General features: G+C 45.6%; 1 protein-coding gene across 15 annotated transcripts in view; it reads right to left on the bottom strand.

The window, feature by feature from the left end:
* The window catches only part of PKNOX2 (PBX/knotted 1 homeobox 2), a 922,547-nt gene that overhangs the window by 690,842 nt on the left and 205,830 nt on the right, over positions 1 to 25,875 (bottom strand). For 2 of the 15 annotated variants that reach the window (XM_019494066.2, XM_059719777.1), the window contains exon 3: positions 24,427 to 24,543. The exons of the other annotated variants lie outside the window; for them this stretch is intronic. The gene's annotated coding sequence lies outside the window, so the exon portion shown is untranslated. The remainder of the gene's footprint in view (positions 1 to 24,426; positions 24,544 to 25,875) is intronic. 15 annotated transcript variants of the gene reach the window in all.

Below are 25,875 nucleotides of genomic sequence, written 5' to 3' on the forward strand. Positions count from 1 at the left end.
CTACATTGAAATAACCTGTGGTTAGATTATTGGACTGGGGGTTAGGAATTGAGCTGTGTGAATTGAAAAAAATCAGTTTGTTCACTAAGGAAAAAAACTAGGGAAAGATTTGTTCAGGTTAACCTTCACTTCTTGGTGAAATGGAAAGCTGAAAAAATATTTAATTTTAGGTCAACTGAAATGTTTCATTTGACTTGAAACTACATTAAAATTTATTTTTCATTACATTTATACAAATTAAGTGTTAAAATATTGTTTCAAAAAGAAAAAGCAAAACATTAAATCTTGTAAATATTGGAATGAAATGTTTTACCTTTCTCAGAATTTTCCCCCTTTTTTCAGCCCAAACTATTTATTGCATTCAGCATGAAACAGCAAATACTGTATTTATTCAAATATATAATAACCCCAAATATAAGACAACCCCTTAATAATTAGATTCTATATATGGGAATTTTATAAATCTTTTATAATTTTCCAGGTAGAGAATCTAATAATTAGATATTTGTCTAGAATCTGTTCACTGTGACAGAAAAGAAAATAAATCTGGGAATCACATAGCCTCCTCGCCCTCTGCTCTTCCAACTTCTTCCCCCTATACCTCATTCCATCCCTTTTTACAGCTGGACCCTACTCTCCCTCAGCACATGGAAGTGTGAGATAAACTTGAAAATACTAACCTTGAAATGAACATACCTGTAGTAACTTGCATACAGGGAAGTTATTACAGGTACCCATAAACTTAGTTCATCCAGAACTGATGTACTCTACCTCTTTTGAAACTGCTGCACATTTCAGCATAGATACTCCATAAACACGCTTTTAAGCATTATTCTCGTACCTTCTTATAGACAATACAAACTATTCATTACATTAGTTCAAAGCCAAAAGGCTTAGGATTTACCATGTAGTTCATTGGGCTGGGCCTCACCAGAGAAAACAACCTTTTAAACTATAGTGATCCCATAGTTCAGATTAATGTGTGTGTGTACTCCATAGACTACAATGGATCCATGCGCTAATTAGCTCCCCACTCATAACAGGAACCAGGTGTTCTTGTCACCAGTCTTGAGATCCTCCAAAAATATTAATGCAGATCAGCACAGGGCAATCTGTTCTAGCTCCACTTCATGCAAGGCAGGGCTACACAAATCATCTGTGACAGGCTGAAAGAGGGGGTAACAGAGGGATTCTGGTAAGCCGTTTGAGGCCACATTTGGTGATGTTTGCCAGACATTTAATGTGGGTTTAAAAAACAAGACTCGTTGACAATAGTAAAGAAATGTACAACTCAGCTGTGAGTCAAGAGAAAGTCGAAATATATTCAGTGTAGTGGCTCACCATGACTGCAAAGAGTCAGGAGAACTGGGCTAAATGGGCACTACTATATAGCTTTTTAAGATGGGCTGCACTAACCTATGCTTGTGATAGGGGCCAACAGTATATTAGTCCCATGTGGGCTGTGTGTTTTAAGTCATGCTCAGTGTTGACTGCATTTAATTAACTTCATAATTGGTTTCCATTGCTGAAAACATGCTGCTTTTGGCAGCAGTTTAATAATAGCCAATGTATTTAGTGACATTGCTTCATATGTAAATGTAAGAAAAGGAACATTTTTTCCCAAGCTGTTTGCAGGGAGGGGAGGAGTTAATTTTGTATTTGAGTAAATATGGTACTTTCAGTCACTCCAAAGCTGTCCTTTTTAGCAAATAAACCATCTGAGATCTACATGCCAATCCCCTGGACTTCTGTGAGCAAGGGACTTCTCCTCTCTTTTCCATCACTATATTTAAATTAGGAACACTTTTATGACACCATTTATTCCCCTCTGTCTGCATAACAGGACCTCTAGGCATTACAGTACAGGTAATATTTACAATCACTCAAAATGCACTTGATATTAAGACCTCCTGTAAAACACCCAATTTTTCATGCAGCAGGTTCAGAACCCTGACATTAAACAGTAACACCCCTATAAGATATTTAGTCTTGATTTAAAGACGTTGTAATGTAGAGTTTACCAAGTCCCTTGGGAATCTGTTTGAATGGCTAATTATTTTCACTGGTAAAAATTTGCATCTTCTCTCCAGCTTGAAATTATCCATCTTTAGCTATCATTATTGGATCTTGTTATGTATTTGTCTGCCAGATCAAAAACTTCAGTAAAATCAGATATCTTAACATTCTATGGGTGTGTCTATGTGAGATGCTTTCCTATGCAGTAGACTAATCTACTGTACAGTTACGTATTACCTGTAAATATAGGTAGTACATTAACTACACTGTGGGTATGTCTACACACGCACCAGACTGTGCAGTTGTTACTTAAGCAAGTACTAAATAACTGTGCAGCAACCAACATTACTGCGCAGTCCCGATGCAACACAGGTCATTTCTGATGCTAGTGTACAGTAGCATCATCATCATGGTTCATGCCTGCCAAAATTATGTCACCGTAGCAATGAGCTATGGTGAAATAGCTTGTCACTACAGCAATATAGCATCTTGTGTAGATGCATGCAGTAATACTGCATAGCAGCGCACATGTAGGCTGCTGATTAGGAGCACATTGCTTTTGGTCAACCCAGACAACAGGGGGCAGGGAAACTGTCCCTTCCCCTGGGCAACTGCTTCCCAGCCCCATGCCCTAATTGGCATATAGGTATAATGTCTGCTGAATGGGGCTTGGGGCATGGGGCTGAGAAGCACCAGCTGGGGAAGAGTAAGTTTTCCCAGCTTCATGCCCTGGTCCACAGATCAGAACATGGATCTGGGAGGAAGCTGCCCTGGAGGTGGGACAGCTTCCTCCTTCCTTCCCTTGGAGACCAAAGCTTCACATAGATGCCCCCTGTCAGCCCAGTACTGGGCCATGGGAGAGCCTGGAGCTCCCTCTGGCTGCTGTAGGGGGGCAGAGCAAGGCTGGACTAGTCCTGCACTAAACTTCTCCCCTGAGGGGAGAAGCGCATATATCACTAATGGGTGCATCCAGATGTGCATAGATGTTTGGCTCCCCAGAGACAAGTAGCAGTGGTGCACCTTGTGCCACCGCTTCTTGTTCCCAGGAAATGCCCATGCCATGTGCACTTTAGTGCACAGCACGTTGCCCTGGGTGGCATAGGGGAGGCTGGGGCCAGCACTGTGCTGGCCCCAGCAGCCTTACCTGGGGTTCTGAGAGCCTCCTAGAGCTGCAGCCATGGCAATCCTGCTGGGCAGAACCTGGCCAGCACCCGTAGCACAGCTTAGAGTGGCCCAGCTCTGCTTTTTAGCAGCACATGCTGCCCGATATCCAGGGATCGAAAAAAGGCAGAAAAAAAACACAGGAGTAGTGCACACTTCTAGAAGTCAGACACTACAGCACATAACTTGTGGAAGCCAAAGTCCTTCATTGACCTTAAACAGCTTAATCATGATCTTAACGTGGTTTGTAAGTTTCCCCCCCTGCATGCTGCAAAAAGCATACTAGGAAAAGAATGACTATTAATTCAGAAACCAATGGGCTTGAGGCCAGATTCACTAGAATAGGCTCTATTACTTTTATGATATTCAGGCCTTACTAGATAATCATTATGTGTGATAATCATTATCACACTAGGCTTTACTAGATAATCGTGTGGTTTAAAATCCCTGAAAATATGAAAGTGCAAAAATTCTGTTTTGAAGCTAGAAGAAACACTCTTCACACCTCTGTCCCTAACTATAAAGAGGTGGTTAACTGTGTTAGTCAGGCAGAAGGCAGGAAAGAGTGGCACCTTAGGGCATTTTTACACATGCTCCCGAAACAGCACCAGGTGCTTTAGCACTAATTAAAAGCATCCAGTGCTGCATCAGGTGCAAGTATATAAGTGACACAGAATGCACTAGCACTGAGAAAATGGTGGCATGCCTTGAACTAAAACACATTGAACGTATTTTAGTTCAATGCGCACCACCTGCCATTTTCTTAGCAGTACTATACTAGCAAGCAGACTCACTGCATGTGTGTAAGAGCACTTACTCGTTCAGAAATTCATATGTTTTGGTAAGCAACGGCCTATTTTACCAGATGCTATGAATGGTCTTTCTTCCCTGAAGGGAAAGCTGGCTAGATGCAGGATTAAAGTGGACCTGAGAAAATGAAGTACTACCAGGGGCTTCACTGATTCAGCCATAGTCATGCTGGCATGTAAAAAGATCTTACCATCTCCTTTGTAGAGAATTTGAAATAAATATTTATCCCTGTCCTCATTCCTTCCCAATGGCCCTTTGATCTGCAATCAAGGAGAAACTATGTTGCCTTGCACAAGATTCTAGGAATTGTAATAGTGCGTAAGACTGGGATAGCACTCTACTCTATCCTAGGTGGGCATTTTTGATCAACTACAGATCATTTATATTTTCAGGAAAATTCTAATCCTGGACATGTATGAATGATTACTTAAATGTACACATCAGTAGCAACAGAATGGAAGTACAACTATGTATTCATATATAGTCATCCACACTTTTGGGAACAGAATTCACTTGGGCACACAAATGCCAAAAAATGCCCTATAAACAAAGAGGGGGAAAATGTAACAGGTAGCTGACCAAATATGCTAAGTAGACAACCAGATCTGGATGCCTAGCCATCCAGAAAAGAGTAAGATTGCTACCTCAGGTATATAGCATCCTGTCTCTGATTGTTATCAGTATCAAACATTTCAAAGCAAAAATCCCTGCACCAGGAATTTATAAAATAATCTGTTCACCAAAGTTACCTACTTACCCCTAGGAATCAGAATATGATCAAAGTCTTAAAGAAAACTTTATTTCAGTATCCAAACTCTTGGCTTTTTCACAATATTTACTATGGTTACCTTAAACGCTCTTGTTATTTTTATTAATGTCCAACCCCATTTTAAATTATGCCAAATTCTTGGTTTTCTTGCATCATAACTCAATCAGTTCCACAATGTAATGAGGGTGGGTTTTTGGTTGTAGCTATGTTGGTATAAGGTCATAAGCAGGCAAGGTTCTTTGAGTAGATGTGATATCTTTTATTAGATTGAGTAGTTGGAAAAAAGACCAAAGACTCCCTATTCCTGAAGAAGGGTGACTGCACCCTAAAGCTTGATAAGAACTTTTTTGCAGCTACTCAGTTGGTCTAATAAAAGATATCACATCTACTCAAAGAACCTTGCCTGTCAGTGTACTGAATCATTTTGTGAAAAAAAACATCCTTTTACCACTTCTCAATGTCTCACCTTTCGCTTCTATAGAACAACAGAGAGAATAACACTTTCTAACACAACACCTCAATCCATTAATTGCTTTGTACAATTAAATTTCCTTTCTAAGGGTGCAGGCAAAAGTGGCAATTTTCACTTGATCTGGCCACAGAAAGCAGCCTATAGCCATGACCAAACACAAGTGCACAGCTGCAGACAGCTTCAAAAATGGCCGATTGGGTGAAACTCTGAACCCTTATTGCATGAAGATTCAGATGACATTTCAAAACAGAGCATCTTCTGTAACTTCTGTCTGCTTGCCTGCCAGCCTGTCATTTTCAGAATGGGAGTGGGGAAAGGGAGTGGAGGAAGTTCAGTAGGGGGGATTTTCAGCCCCTTCTGGAGGGAGGAGCAGGTGTACTGAAGCCCCCTCAAAGTGGGAGGGCTCCAATTCACCCACCCCACCCTCCAGCACTGGCTGGGGAACCTTGAGAACCCCTAGAACAAGCTCTCTCTGCTCCCTCTCCCCGCTCCCATTCTGAAAATGGCCTTGCAGGGAGGAGGGGCCATTGTTAGGGGAAGCTGTCTGCAGGCTCATACAGCAGCTAGATTCCCTTCCCCCAGAAACCAGCAGTGAACTTCTGTTTGTTCCAAGGTACTGTTGTAACTCAGAACACTTCCTGCAAAGCATTCTTAGTTACAGTAGGCAGCTGCACTTCTGTCTGCACCCTAGGATAAATACTTGCAATCTTCTCAGCCTCTCTTCAGAGATGCCCTCTAATCATTTTCTGACCCTCTAATCATTTTCATTGCTTAGAGGTCTACAGTGCCCCTTTTAAGATAGATTGATCAATACTAGAAAGCATATTTTAGTGAGACCTCAGCACTGACATAGATAATGGCATTATAATATTTTCTCTATTATTCTCCACCTCATTTATTTGATAATTTAACATTTTGTTTATGCACAGCTGCACATTGCACAGAATTCTCAAATGAGTTTTTTACAATGGCATTGTGGTTCCTTTGCTAAGTTAATTAGGTTAATTTAGAACCTGACAAGGAACATAAGTAGTTCAAAAATTTCCCTCCAATTTGTGTTACTTTGCATTTAGCAACAATAAGTTTCATCTGCAATGGTGTTGTCATTCACCTAGCTTGATTAGGTCCTCAGTAATTCCTTACACTCCTGTTTATACTGGTCTAACATAATCAATAATTTTGAGTCATCTATGACATTTCTCCCCTTTCTGGTCATCCCTTTTCCAGATCATTAGATGAAGTAATTAGGACTTGATAGAGCTGTGCTGTTCTAGTGGGAGCTACAAAAGGCAGACACAACATGTCTCCAAGAGTTTTCTTTGTATAAAATGTGTGTATCTGGTTCTATATACCTCCAGAAGTTACAGAATACTTCCCATAATGAAAGGTAGTGGGAGTATTAGCATCCTTGCTTCAGAGAACAACTTAGGCTGATTAGGTTATGTGCTAAGAAGAAACTATGGAACCACCTAAGCATTCTACAAAGAAAATATGATGTAGAAGGTGCTTCCAAGGGATAATTCAAAAAGGTAAAAAGGTAGCTAGTAGGAAGCACAAGATATGTGTGTTAGGGCTGTGTAAAGCTTTGGGTGGTGACGTGATTTGTAGGAGATTCAGCCCGATTCAGTGGCTGAATCTCTGAATCTGAATCGAATCGGGGGACCAATTTAAGGTACAAATTAATTCAAAGCTCTCTGAAGCTTTGGAAAAGATTCAGAGAGCTTTCAAGATTCAGGCAGTCCCGGGTGACTGCAGCAGGGACCTGCAGCTGATTCCAAACTGGTAAGCAGTAGGGGCAGGGGAGGGGGGGGCTGAGGGAGCGGGGAAGGGACCATGGGGAGACCCCTGCCAGGCCCCCCTGCTCTCCCAGCCCCTCCAACCCCCACCCCCTCCCCCAACCCTCCCTATGACTGCCTTGCCCGCCCCAGTTCAGTACTTAAAAAAAATCCCCAGTGCTTACCGGGTGCTGCTGGGAGGGGGTGGTGATCCCCGCTGCACCCCGCTGCCCCACACTGCATGGGGGGCTCTCCACAAGCCCCCCGAAACCCCCCCACAGGTGCCCCACCTGGGCCAGCTGCAGCTCTTTAAGAAAAAAAAAAAAGAGAAAAGCCCTGAGACCCACTGCTCCTGCAGCAGCCTCAGGGATTTGGGAGCTCATGTAGAGCCCTCCACATGGTTTGGGGTAATGGAGGGTAGCACTGATTGCCCCCTGCTGGCAGGTGTGGTGAGTCCTGGGGGTTTTTGTATTTTTTTTTCTTAAAGGGCCGGAGCTGGCCCAGGCAGGGCACCTGTGGGGAGGCTAGGGGAGTGAGGGGTGGGGCAGGGGGCTCATGCAGAGCCCCCCACGTAGCATGGGGCAGTGGGGGGCAGCTTGGATCGCCCCCCACCTGGCAGCACCCGGTGAGCACTGGGGCTTTTTTTTTAACAAGTGCCAGGAGCTGGGGCTGCCATTGCCGGGCAGGGAGAGGGACGGGGGATGGGCCTGGCTAATTCGGAGATTCCTCCAAATTGACACGGGACAGTGATTCAGATCATTGAATTGAATCACTGTCCCCCTGAATCGGCCCAATCTGAATTCAAAGCGAATTCTAGCCACTTCACACAGGCCTAATGTCTTAACTGCTTCCCCTCTCAGGAAGTTAAGCACCCATTTACTCTGCCCATTAGGTATCTCCACTTACTTGCAATTCACAATGTAGTCTCACTTATGAAGATAACTTTAATAGTTTCTAAAGACTGACTGTGATTAGACAATGGTTGTATAGGATGATTTGGACAAGGATGATCCTGCTTCAGGCAGGGGATTGGACTAGATGACCTATGGAGGTCCCTTCCATCCCTACTTCTCTATGATTCTAGGAAGATAGGTGTATCATGGTAGTGGTGTCTATTTTGTCCCAGAAAGCTGGTGGTTAAAGCACTCAGCCAGGAAGAACAAAGCCTGGCCTTTAGGCTCTCTTCAGCCTGGAGACATTCAAAACCCATATTTTCCACTTCCCAGGAGAGTATCCTAATCACTGAGGTATTGAATAGACTGGTCTGTTTTTAAGTAAGAAGTGTGACTATATTGCTGTATATGCCAGAGAGCCTATGTACTCTGAGGATTAATTTCTTCCAATATGCAACATGACTACCTGAGCAGTTCCAATCAGCTAAGGGTAGCTCCAAATTACATTCCAGCATCCCTCTGTACTAGTGCTCAACCTGTTTTTAAATTTGTATTCATTAAAATATTGATACAATATTTTGAAAACCTTCTCAGTTGACATTCCATTGTTGATGAGAGTGTTCTCAACTCTAGTCAGAGATCATCTCTAAATCCCTTCAACCCTTGACAAGGTAAGGAAAGCCATCAAGCAGATAAAGAATGAAAAGACATCTGGAGTGGATGGAATCTCTGTGGATATTTTCAAGCAAGTGAGAAAGGAGCTCACATCCCAGCCCTCATCTTAAGGATCTGGAATGATGAGGAAATCCCAGATGACTTAAGGGATGCCATGATTGTGGCAAACTTCAAGAAAGGATACAAGTCCAACTGTGGAAACTACAGAAGAATAACTTTGTTGTCCAACACAGGAAAAAATCATTGTGAGAACCCTCCTGACCTGTCTCCTACTTGCTGAAGAGCTCCTCCGGGAATCTCAGGGTGAGTTTAGGACATCAAGAGGCACAACTAACATGATCTTCACAGCTCACCAGCTGCAGAAGAAATGCCAAGAACAATATAAGTTTCTCTACATAGCCTTCTTTGACCTCATGAAAGCTTTCAACTTTGTCAGCTGAGAAATGTTGTGGAGGATCCTTCTGAAGTACCAAAATTTGTCACCATTCTCTGCCTGCTCCATGATGGAATGTGAGTGGTGGTTCTCAATAATGGATCTATCACAGATCCCTTAGGTTAAAGTGGGAGTTAAGCAAGGCTGCATCATCGCCCCAACACTCTTCTTAATATTCCCTGTAATGATGCTGCATCTGTTCACCAACAAGATTCCAACTGGAGTGGAATGAAGCTACTGAATGGATGGTAAGCTGTTTAAACTCATAGTTTTATAGTTGGTAGGGCCGGAAGGGACTTGAGCAGATCGTCAAGTCTGCCCCCCTGCCATGGCAGGAAAGAGTACTGGGGTCAAACGACCCTGGCAAGGTGTTCATCCAGCCTCCTTTTAAATACCCCCAGGGCAGGAGCCAGCACCACTTCTCTTGGAAGTTGGTTCCAGATCCTAGCCACCCTGACAATGAAGTAGCGCCTCCTGATATCTAGCCTGAAACTACCCTCTGCCAGATTGTGACTGGTATTTATCACTCCTGGTAGTGCTCGGGGGAACAGGAACTCTCCCAATGCCTGCTGGTCCGCTCTGATTAGTTTGTAAATGGCCACTAGATCCCCCCTCAGCCTTCTCTTGTGGAGGCTGAACAGGTTCAGGTCTCTTACCCTTTCCTCGTAGGGCCTGCCCTGCTGACCCCTGATCATGTGGGTGGCCCTCCTCTGGACCCTCTCCACGTTGTCCACATCCCTCCTGAAGTGCGGCGCCCAGAACTGGATGCAGTACTCCAACTGCGGCCTGACCAGTGTCGCGTAGAGGGGGAGGATCACCTCCTTGGACCTGCTTGAGATGCATTTGTGGATGCATGACAAGGTATGCCTGGCCTTCCTGACCGCATCCCCACACTGTCGGCCCATGTTCATTTTGGCATCAATAATGACTCCAAGATCCTTTTCTGCCTCTGCACTGAGAAGGAAGTTCCCCAGCCTGTAGGTATGCTGCTGGTTCTTCCTCCCTAGGTGCAGTACCTTGCACTTGTCAGTGTTGAAACCCATCCTGTTCTCATCCGTCCACCCCTGTAACCTGTCCAGGTCCGATTGCAGCCTATTCCTCCCTTCTACCATGCCCACTTCCCCCCACATCTTAGTGTCATCTGTGAATTTGAACAGGGTGCTTTTTACCCCCTCGTCCAAGTCACTGATGAAGATGTTGACCAGTGCAGGCCTGAGAACCGAACCCTGCGGAACCCCACTGCTCACATCCCTCCAGGTTGAATAAGACCCGTCCACTACCTGTCTCTGGGTGCGGCCCTCCAGCCAATTAGTGACCCATCTGACTGTGTAGGTATCGACACCACAGTCTCCTAGTTTTTTAATGAGAATGGGGTGAGACACAGTGTCGAAGGCCTTCCTAAAGTCCAGAAAGCCTATGTTCACCGCAACACCTGCATCCAAGGATTTTGTGACCTGGTCATAGAAGGCCACCAGGTTGGTCTGACAGGACCTGCCTCTAATGAACCCATGTTGGTTGCCCCTAAGCATAATCAACTCTGCTGGCCCCTTGCGGACATGCACCGGAATAATTCTCTCAAAAAGCTTACCCAGGACTGAGGTAAGACTAACTGGCCTATAGTTTCCTGGGTCCTCCTTCCTCCCTTTTTTGAAAATGGGAACCACATTGACCCTTTTCCAGTCCTCTGGCACAATGCCAGAGCACCATGAATGCTCGTAAAGCTGTGTCAGGTGTCCCGCAATGACCTCTGCTAATTCCCTCAGCACTCTGGGGTGGAGGTCGTCAGGACCAGCTGATTTAAATACGTCTAGTCCCTCCAGAAGTTCCCTGACTAGTTCCTCTCTGACCCTAGACCTGGGTGAGCCTCCCCTGGGGCCTATGGGGGTCCCAGAGGGGGGAATTACCCGATCCCTGCTCATAAAAATGGAGGCAAAGAAATTGTTAAATAGGTTAGCTTTGCTGTCTGGTGTGAAGACCAGATTTCTTAGCATGTCCTGCAGAGGCCCCATGTTACCCGGTACCTTCTTTTTACCCTATGTATTTAAAAAAGGACTTCTTGTTGTCTCAGCTCAGTTGACTCCAAGCAAAAACTAAGACCCTCTGACCTCAATCATCGAGCTCTAGTATGCTGATGATGCTGTAGTGTGTGCTTACTCAGAAGCAGACCTTCAGTCAATCATTGACATCTTGAGAGGCATATAAAAAAAAAATGGGACAGATGCTTAATATTTAGAAGATTAAGGTCCTCCACCAACAAGCTCCCTAGCTCTGGTAAGCCAGATCCATGGTGAGACTCTGGAGAACATTGAGTATTTCCTTTACCTTGGAAGCTGTGGCAGGGGGGCCACCTCAGGGCCAGGTCACGTCGGCTACTTGTCTGTCTCTGGGATAACCACCCATCTAGCTCACCTGCCATGCCTTGATGGTAATAAATATGAGAGGTGATCCTAAAGCGGGGGGCTACCCATTAGCAGGCCCTGCTGACAAGGGCCTCTGTTCATGCTCCAACCTCTCCTTACATGTGTCCCATGCCTTGCAGATGACAGTCTCAGTTGACAAATAGTTCTGGCCTAAGACTGGGACAAATTCCACCTTTTGTATGGCCTCTAGCATCCACCATATACACACTGCCCCTTTGGGCCTCTCACATACCAACCTCTCTCACAGGGCCTCTTGTACTCTGCTTGCTCTCACCAGGCCACTTGTGTACTGTGCACTTCTTGGACCACTCTCAACCTGCCTTTACTCTACACAGTGCTTCGGGTCCCCTTTGGGCCCTACTCTACACAGCACTTGGGGATTCACTACTCGTTCTCCAAGGGTGCACACAGCACTTTAGGCTGCCCTCCCTGGCCTTACACTATGTGCTCTATGGCCTTATGCCATACTCCAGGCTGAACTCAGCCAACTGGCCCCTCTCTCACATAGCACTTCAGGCCACAACCATGCACCCTGCTCTATGCGGGCTTTTCGCCCCCTCCCTGGGGCCCCACTCTCTTTCTCTGCCCCGTCCCTGGGGCCATCCTTTCTCCCTGCCCCCTCACTGGGGCCACTGGGGTTTTTTACCCTAAGGGGCTCAAGTGGCTACCATTGTGCCTGCCCCCCACTAACTCTGGGATATTCCACCCTATGGGGCTCAGGTGGCTGATACCATGCCTGGCCCCTACCACTGAGGTCTTCCACCCTATGGGCTCAAGTGGCTGCTACCATGCCTGGCCCCTACCACTGGGGTCTTCCATCCTATGGACTCAGGTAACCCCTCACTGGGATTACCTGGCCCTACTCCCCTCCAGTGTTAATAAGCCACCCACAGGTGGGGGCTTAGGTTTTCAGACACCACTACTTGCCTTTCATTGGGGCAGTAACTGGCCTGGGATTTCTGGGGGACTGTCCTGCCATATACAGTCCCACCAGGCCACCCATCTCCAGTAAGGCAAAGTTTACAGTCATACCTAGGAGCAGGAGCCTCCAAATCTTCCCATAGCTTCTGTCCTTAACTCCAAGCTATTCCTGAGCAGCTGCTGACCCGGTGTTGTTTCTCCAGATGCTGGCACCAAACTGCTGCTCCCCAGGGCCTGGGTTAAAATGGAGGCTACTCTGCCCCCTCCTCCAATCCCAGGGTCCTCCTAGGTTCATGTGCTAGCCTCATCAAGGCTAGCACACACCTGCCAGCTGCCCTCCTGCTGGCTCCAAAACCTGAAAGTGGCAGGCACCAAAAGTACTCTGCCACAGAAGCCATCTCTCACAGGAGGCTGACATCAACAAAAAATCCAGCATCACCTCATACGTGCAAGTGCAGCCTTTGGATACCTGAAGAAACAGGTGTCTGAAGATTGCAACATCAGTTCTGAAACCAAGTTCTTGGTTCATCAAGCACTCATGATCCCCACTTTGCTGTATGGAGCTGAGACATGGACAATGTACATAAGACATTCAAAGTTGTTGGAAGAGTGCCATCAACACTGCTTGCAGAATATCCTCCGAATCTAGTGAGAAGATGGATGCACCAATGTTAGCGCCCTCCTGCAAGCAAATACCATGAGTATTGAGGTGATGATCATCTGACATCAACTTTGTTGGGCTGGTCATGTCATCCAGATGTCCAGCTCCAGGCACCTGAAGCAAATTGTATTCTCCCACCTCAGAGGAAGGCAGAGAAAGTGCTTCAGGACATCCTCAAGGCCAACTTTAAAAAATGCAACATCAATATCAACTCATGAGATAATACTGTCCAGGACTGCCCCATGTGGAGGAAGAGTCTCCTGCAGGGACCTCAGTACTTTGAAACTTCACAAAAACAACAGGAGATGGAAAACTGGGGGTGGAAGAAACAGTATGTCATGGACCAAATCAAGAATCCAGTGCCACCCACCCTACATGGAAACATGTCTGAGCTGCAGTAGAGTCTGTCAGTCCCAGATAGGCCTCATCAGTCAACTTCATACACACAGAAAAGACAACCATGGAATACAATCATCCTTGACTGTGAGGGATTGCCAAAGAAGAAGATACAATAATTGAGTTCCTTTGCTAGTCATTCTTTGTGCAAAGTGAGTTTTTGGAGCATGGGTTCCTTGCCCAGGTTTTGCCTATATCATTAAAAGATTTTCAGGTGAGGAAAGGATTGCGAAGGAAGTCTATTATTAAATGGACATCCAGTGAAACACATACAGCACTAGCATGAAGTATCTTGACATAGAGGTAGGCAGCTACATGCTGAACTGTTTGAATTTTATATGTATGTGACTTGGACATGTGGACCCAGATTGAGTACATGCTGTGGCAGAATATCATCTCTGTCTCTCCCCAAACTCTGCTATCTGACAATTTGGTTACCATGGACACTGCAGAAGGCAGACACCTCTGGCCCTATCGGCTTCAGGTAACCCTGAGCTGTAACCTGAGCGGGATACATTCCAGAGGGAGGGGGAAACCTGCTCTCTCTGCCTACATGACTGGCTTCACACACCTTAAACTCCCTATTGTTCTAAGCAATATCATCATGACTAGAAGGGGGCTAGAGACCCTGCCAGTCTACCCAGCCACCAGTGATGCATTTCAAATTGGTTGGCTGACAGCCAACAGTTGCTAGCTTTCATTGGATCAGGTAAATGAGATCATAAGGTCTCATGAGTTAAGGACTGTCCAGGAGGCAGGGCAGCAGCCATGATGAGAACTCTCAGAGAAGCTGGACCATATGAAACTTGCTCTCTCTCTTGAAACTCGTGTTCAATAAACTGCCTACCTCCAGAGGGAATCTCTACCTGCCTCTGGATGATACTTCTGAGTAAGCTACTTGAGATCTAACTAGAAATATAGCTTGCAGTAACACAGATGCTTAAGGCTACTATTCCACTGTTTGCTCTAAGGTATTTCTCTGATATTACTCTACCCTGTACCCTATTCCAAACCTACTCCTTGTAACCAATAAAGTTCTCCTAGCATGACAGATTTATTGGGAGAGGGTTTAGACTATACCTTGAGGTCCCCTTGGTTCGGCTGACTAGGGGAGACCACTATTTGTGCTTCAGACTGAGGGAAGCACCCCAAGTTCTTGCAGTAAGTCAGGTACCCTCAAGGACTACTAGGCCTGTGTTTCCCAAAGGGTGCAGGTCCAGGATCAGTCCAGACTCTGGGTGGTGGTGGTGTTACCCCCAGGCTTGCAGGGGTGCTCCAGGAAGGGGGTTGGCTGCATGTGAAGTGCCTCCAGGGAGGCACTCGGAGCCTAGAAGGTGGTCGGGCACAGTGAGGTGGGTGGCTTGATGCAGGAGCACCCCCTACTGGCCTGCCGCACATGCCATATTTTTTTATGGAGGTGCAAAAGCATAAACCGCTATGACAAAGTCATCAACAACTTTAGTTGTAGTTTCTAGAATAAATGGATGATGGATAGATGGGTCTGTTTCTCAGAACTGTTGTGGTTCATATAACTACAAACAGTAACGGTTCCATTTGTGCACCCTGCCTAGATATTCCATGGGATGAAAAAAAAGGACAGAGGTCTTTATGGCAACAAGAGTCTGATTTCAAAATGAAGTACAAAAGTTCTGTTTGAGGATAAAGTGAACAGTCTCAATTTACACTCAACATGAATCCAAAAGAAGTCCTGAATTTGTTGTGGAGACAACTGTAGAAAAGCTAAAAGCACAGATTGTATGGGAAAGGGCACTAAAAGGACAGTAGAAAATAAGAGGAAGTTTTCTGAATTTTCAACACACAAAACGACCTGTGGGCCTGTTGTAATCCTATTGCTGAAAGTTAATAGAGCTGTACAGTAGTAGATGGCAGAGTTGACAGCCTGTTTTAACAGCAAAACCAGAATAGTTTTTCTTCTGACTTTAAACCATGAACTCAAATGCTGAAAGAGGCATTGAAAGTGCAGAACATGGCAACTAAACTTTTCAGGATACAAATATCTCTTCCTTGCTGCTTCTCTAACATGGCCAGCTAGAACACAGGAGGCTTATTTTAGCCAGGCGACATAAAAAGGAAAGACAAACAGCCTTTCAGTGTCCTCTCAATCTGTCTTGACAGAACTGTAAAAAGAAGTATGAACAAGCACAAGTACTAACTCTCTCTTGTGTATTATTCCAGAGGTGTAACTTTAAATTTTGGTGCCTGAGGAGACTAGGATTGGGGGAGGGGGCAGAGAGAGTGCACAGGATGATGCTGCCTCAGCACAAGCTCCCTTAACATGGGCTGTGACAGCTCCCTGGGAGCTGCCATTCTAGTGTCCACTCTGAATTGGTGTCTGGGGTACACATTCCCCCAAGTTTATGCTACAGTACTACTTTCTTTGGAGTATTGCTCTGGTCCTCCTCCATTCTCTTCCTTCCTGACCTGAAGTTTTTCTTGTAAATTTACAGCCTTTGCAGACAAGAGCATATGTGTACCTATTCATCAATACCTCCCCTCCCTTTACCATAGATCTTCCTTGAAACCAATATACTATTACAGTAAAATCCCTGTTATCTGGGATTTTATTAACCGACACACTCTAGTAACAGGAATTTCCGGCTGGCCAGACGCAGGGGGGCAGGTGGGGAAAGCTCACATGCAGCCGCCGCCACACACCATGAGTGCTGCCGCCTCCCCGTGTCTAGCTGCTGCCATCTCCCCAGTCTCTGCTCTGCGTGCAGCCACTGCCATCCCTTCCCCACTCCCGCTCTGCATCTGGGCAGAAACCCTGTGCTCTCAGGTAACCATTTTTATATTACTGGCACCCACATTCCCCACTTGTGCCAGATATCAGGGATTTTACTGTATCTATTAGACTAGGGCTGTCCAACTAGTAGCCCACAGGCTGCGTGCAGCCCATGAGAGGTTAAACAGAAGCCACTAAGTTATTTTCCAGCCACAAGGACTCTAGAGTCACCCTCTGTCAACTTCCCTTTCCTGCCCCTGCCCCAGAGGATGGGGAGATTAGGGTGCAGTAGGAGATGTCCTGCATGCAGTGTAGTAGTGGAGGCACATGAAGAGCAGCAGTGGGGGAGCATACAGTGCAGCATGGAAGGGGCACCTGGGTTCGCAATGTACTGTGGGGGATGGGACATGCAGCATCTGGGGCCCGTGGCCCCTGCAAGTGTGGCCTGATGGGCATGCAGCCTCTGACCACTCAGAAGTCGTACAAGCCCTGTATTAGAGAAACAATAGAGAGTAGTGTAGTTAGGATAATTAGGGGATGGGATGGAAAGATAGAAAAGGAAAGATTTCAGATTCATCTTTCTCTTGTATTATTTTTACCAACCAGAAATTAAATCTGTGTTAAAAATTAAACACTGGAAGACAAGTGTTCATTCTGATTTGGCTGGAACAACCCTGGAACAGGAACATAATCCATAAATGAATGGGTAAATCAGGAAGTGATGAGGCTAAATGCTGTCCAGGCAGACTAATAGGGAACAGAAGACAGGGAAAATGCCACCTAACCTCCCCTATTCCTTTTTCTGCCTTGTTAATCCCACCTCTGGGCTATGGGAGATTCTATTCTCCATTCTGCTGCATTGGCCCGCTTTCCTCAAAAAGGAAACAATCTCAGCACTCTCTACAACTAAAGAATCCTTGAAGAAACCCAGAATCATTGGGCCTTACAAATTCCATTAATGATCCTATTAACCTGGTGAAATCTCAAAGCAGGGTACATAGATAAACTTGTCTGACAGCTGGATCTGATGAGCAGGAGAGGAGTGTACCTATGGCAGAAAATTACTTGTAAAAGCTCTTTCAGACTGATGGCACACACCTGAGTAGTGAGTATTGGGTATGGAAACTGGGATCTTGGCACTTAGCAGTAGAAAATGGGATTGTGTAGTGGCCTCCTTTCGCCAAGGGAGTTGGAGCTATCTGATTTGACCCCCAAAACATATGAGGTCTCAACTAGGATGATCATCAGCTTGCAAGGTTCTTATGTTGTCCTTGCCAGAACTTCAAAGTGGCTGATTTCCCTGGGCAGGTGAGGTGCCACTCCTTTTTTAGGACTGCATGCCTCCTTTAGCCCAGTTGCTTTGAGCAGTAAGGGGGATTCAGTCTGCATGCCCTGCACTCAAATGGCTAACTATTGATGAGAAAATGTATTTAGTCATACGAGGTATTCAGTTACTAGGGGTGTGTGAAGAGGGCCCTATTCAATTTGGATTCAGATTTGGCCTGAATTAGGGACAATGATTTGATTAGTTGATTTGGATCACTGCCCCGATTCGATTTGGCCGAATCCGAATCTGAAGATTTGATGCTGATTCAGAGAATCAGCAATTTGGATATAGACACAGCTTTAAATGTTTTCTACATACCTCAAGATACCAGCATGTCTTGTGAATGCTGTCATGCTGGGGCGCATGGAGCATCCCACAGGAGTGCAGGGGTGGGGGGTCCTCCACATGCTCGGTGGCAAACCTAGAAGTGGACCCAAAGTACTTCCAGTCCACTTCTGGGTCTGCTGGGAAGCGCACAGTGATTGGCTCTGGGGGGACCCCAGGTGCCCCCCACAGACCCAGGAGGCATCAGTCACTGAGCCGGGGGGGGAGGGGGGAGGGGGCACTGCGGAGGGGCCACCCTACGCACTCCCCAGAGGACCCAGAAATGGACTGGAAGTGCTTCTGGTCCACTTTCAGGTCTGCTGCCGAGGGTGCTGGGGAGCCCTCCGTGCTTCTGTGGGATACTCCATGCACCCCAACATTGCAGCACTCATGAGCCGCCTGCTACCTAGAGGTATGTAGAAAAAACATTTAAAGCTGTGTCTATGTCAAAATCACCAAATCTTTCCAAATCTCTCCAAATCAATTCGGAGGGTTCCAATTTGATTCAGAGAGATTAAACAGTCCTCTGGTTTGATTCAGATTCAGAGATTTGGTCACTGAATTGGGCCAAATCTCCACCGAATCAAATCAGGGACTGAAGCTTCTCACAGCCCCATCAGTTACACTAGATATATTGTGTCCATTTACACAGAACTCTCCAAGCCTTGTGACTTACACCCCAACCCTATGAGAGTAAACATACCAGGTTTCCAGAGTAACTGCTTATTACTGTCATGATTATACATCTCCTCTCCTATGCATAGGACAGAGAACTGTGTTCCATTTCATAGATGTCATAGATTTCATAGACATTAGGGCTGGAAGGGACCGTGGAAGATCATCAAGTCCAGCCACCTGCCCGAGGGGCAGGAAGTCAGCTGGGGTCACAGGATCCCAGCAAGATAAGCATCCACATTTCTCTTGAAGGTGTTCAATGTAGGTGCTTGAACCACCTCCGATGGCAGGCTCTTCCAGACCTTGGGGGCTTGGACAGTAAAGAAATTCTTCCTTATATCCAGCCTGAAATGGTCTTGCAGTAGTTTATAACTGTTTGACCTTGTCATCCCTTGGGGAGCTCTGGTGAACAAACGTTCCCCCAGATACTGGTGGTCACTTCTGATAAACTTATAGGTGGAAATCAGATCATCCCTGAGCCTGCGCTTTTCCAGGCTAAAGAGCCCCATAGCTGTCATTGTAAGGTCTGTTTTCCTGACCTCTGATCATGAGCGTGGCTCTTCGCTGGACTCTCTCAAGCTTCTCCACATCCTTTTTGACTTGTGGGGCCCAAAACTGGATGCAGTACTCCAGCTGCAGCCTCACCAAAGTCGAGTACAAGGGGAGAATGACGTCCTGGGATTTGCTTGAGAAGCATCTATGGATGCAAGCCAGCATTTTGGTCACTTAACTAGCTGCAGCGTCGCATTGCAGGCTCATGTTCATCTTGTCATCAGTGATGACATGAGCCGTCAATGCCAGACCGCAGCCAGCAAGGCCAGCCATACCTTATCATGCATCCAAAGGTGCATCTCAAGCTGGTCCAGAGAGGTGATACTCCCCCTCTATGTGGCTTTGGTTAGGCCGCAGTTGGAGTACTGCGTCCAGTACTGGGTGCCGCACTTCAAAAGGGATGTGGCCAGCCTGGAGAGGGTTCAGAGGAGGGCCACCCGCTTGGTGAGAGGGCAGCAGGACAGGCCCTATGAGGAGAGACTGAAGGACCTGAACCTGTTCAGCCTCAGCAAGAGGAGGCTGAGGAGGGACCTGGTGGCTGCCTACAAGCTCATCAGGGGGGATCAACAGCAAATAGGCAGAGCTCTTTTCTCCCCAGCACCACCTGGGGTGACGAGGAACAATGGTCATAAGCTGATGGAGAATAGGTTTAGGTTGGAGATCAGAAGGCAATATTTTAAAGTTAGGGTGGTCAAGATCTGGAACCACCTTCACAGGGAAGTGGTCCTTACCTTGGTCAAATTCAAGAGGAGGTTGGACGATCAACTGTCTGGGGTCTTGTGAACCCAGCATTCATTCCTGCCTGTGGCAGGGGGTCAGGCTAGATGATCTGTTCAGGTCCCTCCTGACCCTAGCTACTATGAAACTATGACCCCCAAGTCTCTTTCTTCCGTAGTGCTAGCCAGTGTAGCACTGCCGAGCCTATAAGCATGCTGCAGTTTTTTCCTTCCAAGGTGGAGAACCTGGCATTTTTCAGTGTTAAAAATCATCAGGTTCTTGTCCGCCCATTTACTGAGCCTGTCCAGGTCAGCCTGGATTGCCCTCCTGTCTTCGGGTGTGGATACTTTGCCCCAGAGTTTGGTGTCATCGGTGAACTTGGCCAGTCCACTTCTGACCCCCATGTCCACATCATTTATGAAGATGTTGAACAATATGGGTCCAAGGACAGAGCCTCAGGGGACCCCACTGGTCACAGGGCACCATGATGATTGACTTCGGTCAATTACCACCCTCTGGGTCCAACCACGGAGCCAATTTCCCAGCCAGCAGATCGTGGTGGACCCAAGGCCACAGTTGACCAGTTTAGCCAAGAGGTGATCATGGAATACCAGATAGAAGGCTTTTTTGAAGTCAATATATATGACATCAATCTCTTCTCCTTTGTTCAGGTGATAGGTCACCTGGTCGTAAAAAGGAATGAGATTGGTCAAGCAAGACCTACCCGCAACAAACCCGTGCTGGCTATCCCTCAGGATGTTGGTGTCAGCCATTCCATTAAGTATGGCCTCTTTAATGAGCTTTTATAAGACCTTCCCCAGGATAGAGGTCAAGCTGATGGGCCTGTAGTTTGCCAGATCCACTTTCCTCCCTTTCTTGAAGATAGGCACCACATTGGCCTTCTTCCAATCTTTGGACACTTCACCAGAGCTCCAGGAGTTCTCGAAGATCCGTGCCAGGGACTGGGCTATGATGCTCGCCAGCTCCTTGAGTACCCTGGGGTGTAGACTGTCAGGGCCGGCTGACTTGAAGGTATCCAGCATCTCAAGGTGTTCCTTCACGAGGTCAGCATTGATGGAGGGCAGGGGATCATCCTCACCCAGACCTCCCTGTCATCCTCACCCACACCTTCCATTTAAGCTCATCAAGATTATACATCTCCTACCTTTTGAATAGAACAGATAACTGTGTGCCATTTAAGCTCCAATTGAAGCAAAGAATAATGTTTAAGTGCCATGTCTACATAAGACACTGACTGCACAGTAGCTCGTTACTACTGTGCAGTAGCATTGCGTGGCACAAACTGTGATGCAATGCTACTGTGCAATAGTAACAAGCTACCATGTAGTAGTAATGAGCTCCTATGCAGTCAGTAGGGCTGTGCAAAGCTCTGGGTGGTGACTTGAGTCAAAGGAGATTCAGCTTGATTCAGTGGCCGAATCTCCAAATCCGAATCAGATCATGGGACCAATTAAAAGGTCCGAATCAATTCAAAGCTCTCAGAATCTTCAGAAAAGATTTGGAGAGCTTTGATGATTCGGGCAGTCCCCAGTAGCTGCAGCAGGGAGCCCCCCCGCTCCCCTAGCCCCCCTCTCCTAGCCTGCCCATGGCTGCCTCCTTCCCCCCCTTCCCGGCCCAGTTTCTGGCCCTTAAAGAAAAGTCCTGGTGCTCACCAGGTGCTGCCAGGCAGCAGGGTGATCCCCACTGCCTCACGCTGCATGGGGGCTCTGCACAAGCCCCCTGACCACCCCCCTCGCTTGTGCAGAGCCCTCCACGCAGCATGGGGCAGCAGGGATCGCCCCCATCCAGGAGCACCCAGTGGGTCAGGGCTTTTTTTTTCTAAAGAGCCAGGAGCTGGGGCCAGCGGGGCAGCCATTGCCTGGCTGAGGGGGATGGGCCTGGCTGATTCAGCAGTCGAATTTCTGAATCAGATTCAGCTGAATCAATTCAGGACAGTGATTCGAATCACTGAATTGAATCACTGTCCCCTGAATTGGCTGAATCCAAAGTGAATACTAGCTGCTTTGCACAGGCCTAGCAGGCAGCATCACCAAAAAGCCGCTCAGGGACACTACTGCACAGTAACTCCAGTTACTATGCAGTCATTTAGTACGTGTGTATGCAAGAATTAAATGACTCTGCAGTAACAACAGCACAGTCAGCATTTCATGTAGATACAGCCACTGATGCCTAAGATCTGATGCAGACCCTCTGCACATGGTTAAATGTCACCCTATTTGAACAGTTACAAAGCTTTGCCAGCCTTTAACAGTCACCCATAGGTTTTTACAGAGGTAGCTAATGTTAATGCAGTAATGTTGTTCATAATGATTTTCTGCTTAAATAAAAAGGTATTTATGCAGATGTAACCAGGTGACTTCACTCTCTGGTGCTGTTTTTCCTCCTTTTTATATACTCTGTGTTCAGTCACTGGTCATCACATTTGAAGTTCATTAGGTCAGCAGGGCCATATGGGAAGCAGTGGTAGTTAAAGGAGATCTGGGTTCAGTTTCTAACCCTGTCGGAGTCCCTCCATGGCAGTGGAGAAGTTGCTTAGTTTCTCCGGACCTCAGGTTCCTTATCTGTAGAATGGACATGATGATATCTACCAACTTTTGACATGTTTTCAAGCTCCACAGATGAAAAGCAGCAAGTAAGTGCAAGATATTATGTGACATCCTTATATGTTTATGCATCATTGCTCTGACCAGTGAAATCCTGGAGATGATGAAAGCAAATTGATCATTTCAGCACATTCAAAGTGATGAGGCAAACACTGAGAAGAGAACTGAGCAGATGGTTTATTTCAGAATGTATTCCTGTAGAATCTCAGTCTGGATTCTTGCATCCTGTTCCCTGACACCTGGATATAGTTCTCTCTTGTCCCCTAAATTCTCCCATTTGCAGAAAATAATTGATCACTTGAAATACAGATTATTGTTGCTGTTTAGCATTTTGAGCCCCCACCTTAGAGTACAACTTAGGAACCTAGGTCCCTTTTTCAATAATAATTTAAGACTCTATATATCTTCCAAAAAGACAGGGAAAGTTAATTTATATTTTAACAAACCATAATTAAGTTTCTAATTTATAAAGTCATATATATAATGTATTCATTTGTGCATGATTACAATATAACTTGAAAGAACTAACGTGATTGCAGTAGTGCTGTATTTGGCAGGTTGACCAATGAGTGCTAGAACAACATTAAAAGAAGAAAACTGATTTAAAAAAAAACCTAGCAACTAGAAAAAAATGAGAATATAAAATGGGCAAAGTGCTATGGGGCCTTTTACCCTTATCAGACAGAATTTGTATTGTGTCCTTGAGAAGAAGAATATGAGTAGAATAGATTACGTCCATCCCTTATACAGGAGGTAGAGGCCAGACTGTTTTTGACTTTTAAAACCAAAAAAGGAAAAAAATATAGAAAATGTCCCACATGTAATGATCCTGCCTTGACAGAGAGGAACAGGATTGTCAACAATTTATTTTTTTGTATGCGTAACACCCACACACATTTGAGGTTGCATGTGGTGAAGTGTGTTCTGGTTTTATTTTATCTTGTTTGTGCTGTATATTTTGCTTCCTCTACAACTGGAGAGAACCACCTCCCATCCCCCCTTATTGTGTCCATACCCTTTGTCTTAAGCTTCCCTCCAAGAAACCTGGGGAACCAGTTTGGTGACTGTGGCCACTTCACCAGGAGTTGCTGAGCACCTTTGAAATGACTGGTCTGCATTAGCAGTGTTCACATAATCCCTGTTTCCAGTTGGGATGAAGTGACGAGGTCAGAAAAGTTATTTAAAGGTCAGGCCACCTGGGCTGGGTCTCTTCTTCCTCCTGGGGCTGCTGAAGCCTAAAAGATGAATTGGGAGCTAGAAAAGCCTGCTTCCCATGGGGGGGCCTCCCCTCCTCCTCTTCATTGAAGGAGCAAATTGAAGCTATGTGAGGGGAAAGCCTCAGGTACAGGGAGAGAAAGTCTGTCTCAGGACTTGAGACCACTGTTCTCTCTCTCTCTCTCTCTCTCTCTCTCACACATTTTTTGAGAAGAGGAATATGCCACATTTATGGTATTTATGTTAGCATCAGGATGGCAGCAATGTGTATAATTGTGTGTGGATGGGTTTACACTAGGTCTCCAATTATGTATTTCAATGGCCATTTGTGAAGTTCTGTTCATTCCCTTCTTTTGTTACATTGTCACATTATAAAGTGTTCAGAGATACTCTGTAATATATATGCTGAAATGCCCTGTGTAGAATATTAACTGATTGACATATGCTAAGGTGAAAGACATAATCATATAAGAATATGATTTTTTCTTTGAATCTGGTGTAACACTTTTATGTGGAGGTGCTTTAAGTTAATGAGATGAAATGTTTCACTAAATGGAAATCATAAGGAGGGGAACTAATAAATGACACAGGATAAAAAGCAACACTGGCCACATCTACATGAACTCTGGCTGCGCAGTAGCCCATGACTACTGCGCAGTAGCATCGCATGGCAGAATGTGTGATGAGATGCTACTGCACGGTAGTCTCGGGCTACTGCGTAGTCAGCATCACGAAAAAGCCATTCTTTGGCACTACTGTGCAGTAACTCTGGTTACTGTGCAGTCATTTAGTATTTGTTTATACAAGTACTAAATATAGTGCATACCAGTGCATACACTCTTACCATATAAATGGGTGTCCAAAAAATTTTAGCTAGACCAGGCATCCACTGCTTTCAGTCTGGGAAAAATGATCTTGCTGACATAGGGGCAGTTCTGAAATGCATCTCAGCCTCCACTTCCTGGTTAAAGAAATAAGTAAAATCCAGGTTAGCAGCAAAATCCATGTTCCCATACTTTTATTTGTGGAGAAGAGAAGACTGAAGGGGGATTTAAGAACAGTCTTCAAATACAAAAGTGGCAGTTACAGAGAGGCTAGAGATGGGCTTTTCTCTGTGGCCTTAGGGGACAGAACTAGGAGCAATGGCCTCAAGCTTCAGCAGGGGAGTTTAGGCTGGAAATTAGGAGGAACTTTCTGACTATGAGAATGGTCACACATTGGAACATGCTACCTACAGAAATTGTGAAATCTCCATCCTTGGAAGTTTTCAAGACCAAGTTAGACAGATGGTTGGGTAGGCTGTTTTAGTTGGGGATGCATCTGCCTTGAGAAAGGCACTAGCCTAGATGACCTCCTGAGGTCCCTTCTAGCCCTGCTGTCCTGTGATCCTGTGATCTAGAAATGTGAATTTGTAGCAATTTATTAAAATTAGTGTGAGAAACAAGGATTTTTGAGGGCTTATATCTGTTACTGGATCAACTGTCTAGTTGGGATAAAATCAGACATACTTTGGAATACAAAGTTTTATTCTTCAGGTCTGAAGAGGACCTCACATAACAATTTTTAAGAACAGTAGGTAAAGTTGTGAAATTGGAGAAGGGAGAAATTTCCAGGGGCAGCAGACAAGAAATTAGTAGGAGAAAAGAAGCTTGATTACTGGCAGGTCACATCCTATCAAAAGGGAGGAGAGTTATTATTACCTTTAGTGTGTAGGGAGAATTTCAGGAATCAGATAAGGTTACAGTGGGCCCGTCTACATTAGATGCTAGAAGTGCAGTAGACTAACTGTTTGCAGCCAGTGCTGTGAGAAGACAGGTGCCATTTGCTCCGTCTAACTGAAGGGCAAATGAAAAGTTTGCAAGTACCAAACCCTGGGGGACCTCATTGGATACCTTCCACCAAGTCGACACAGATCTATCTATCAGTACTCTCTGGGTCCAACCCTGCAGCCAGTTTCCCACCCATCTGGCTGTTGAATTGTTGAACTCATAGTCCCCTAGGTGGCTGATGACCTGACCCCCAAGGTTGTGCGAGTGTGGGGAGTTCTTTTTGTATTGTAGCAGGTTACTCTGGGGTATTTGGATTCTTAAAATAAGTGCAAATTTTGTATGTGGCACTTAAATCAGTTTAAAGGTAGCTTCTATGGGTGCTTGTACACGTGACAAAAATTGCCTTTTTTTTTCAATTGAACTGTTACAGGTTTTACGTACAGGTTTTTCTGGCAATTTAAATGTCTTTTTGGTGATTCAAAGTAAAACACATCCCAATGTATTTTACTTTGGATCACCAGGAA

Source organism: Alligator mississippiensis, chromosome 16, assembly GCF_030867095.1.
Source record: "Alligator mississippiensis isolate rAllMis1 chromosome 16, rAllMis1, whole genome shotgun sequence".
Taxonomy (NCBI): domain Eukaryota; kingdom Metazoa; phylum Chordata; order Crocodylia; family Alligatoridae; genus Alligator; species Alligator mississippiensis.